The sequence below is a fragment of the Echinops telfairi genome, unplaced genomic scaffold (assembly GCF_000313985.2).
Source record: "Echinops telfairi isolate 266 unplaced genomic scaffold, ASM31398v2 ScPeMD7_8;HRSCAF=38, whole genome shotgun sequence".
Lineage (NCBI taxonomy): Eukaryota > Metazoa > Chordata > Mammalia > Afrosoricida > Tenrecidae > Echinops > Echinops telfairi.
The window spans coordinates 18,662,280-18,663,527 of NW_022103905.1; positions in this window are offsets into that span (position 1 = coordinate 18,662,280).

Genomic DNA, 1,248 nt, shown 5'->3' on the forward strand with positions numbered 1-1,248 from the left:
CTCACCGTCCCAGGCCCGCGGGGTGGGGCCGCCGCCCCGGAACACAGGGACCGCGCCACAAGGGAGCCGCCGAGCGCCCACGGCCCTGCCCTCCACTAAAACCCGCCGAGGCTCTGGGCCGGCCCTGCTTCCTCGAGGCCCCTTGTCTGCCTCCTTTCTTCCTCCTTCCCTGGTTTTACTTCTAGAGCTCTCAGCTCAAAAAACCAAACTCCGTGTCGTTGAACCGATTCGGACTCATAACGACCAGCGTGGGCTGGCGTTAATAAACTGGCGCTTTAGTCGGTTCGTTTCTTTTATTAAGCGTCAGTGCAGTGAAGGACCGTTCCAGAAAACCTAGATCCTGAGTCTCCTTGGGCTGGGCCATTAGCATCCAGCTTTGCATTACCTTCTGCAGACACAGGTTAACCTCTGCCCTGCAAGGCCCTGGCACAAGGAAGGGTCCATTTGCCTAGCTCTGCATCAAGAAGATCCTAGCCCCCTGGGCCTTCCAGCCTGGAGGCCGGAGCAGCCAAGGCTTGGCATTCCGGGAGTCCCGGGCCCGTGGCCAGGAGCCTAGATTCCACCCCATCCCCACCCACAGAAGACCCTCCCAATCCTTCCTCCCACCCCACACCCAGAGCCCTGTCCAACTAACTGCTCCCTCGTGCCCCACCCAGGTCAGAGCTTTTCGGGGCAGCTCTGGGGGCCTGTTGGCAGGACATTCCCAGCTGTTTGCCTTCTGTCTTTCACTACTGCCTTTGGTTCCACCCCACCCACCCCCACCCCCGTCGCCCGCTGCTACTAGCAACATTGTAGACAAACAAATGTTTCTGTGTATCTGACTGAGCAAATACTGCAGTCCAACTTCAAACCACAGGAAAGGTTTGTAAAGAGGCCTTCACAATCCCTCCTTTCACACTTCATACAACCCCTTTGTCTAAGACTTGATGCTTCTGTGTCTTACCTCCCATCTAGTTAGGTACCTGTTTCCTCCTAGACTCTGAGAATGATAAAAAAAGGTAATGCAGTGCTTGCTCATGTGGTAGATGAAACTGAGGCCAGCAGACATTGACCGGCACCCCGGGAGTCAGCTACACATTCCAAACAACACCTGGGGTCTTTCGGGGTTACCCACGTCTTCCACTAGAGATCATACACGTAAGTCCTACCTGAAGGACAAACAGAAAGTCAATAACTCTTGATATCATTTCTGACCAACATGTGCTCTAAAAAGCACAAAGGCAGAAATCATGTTTCTCTTTCTACTTC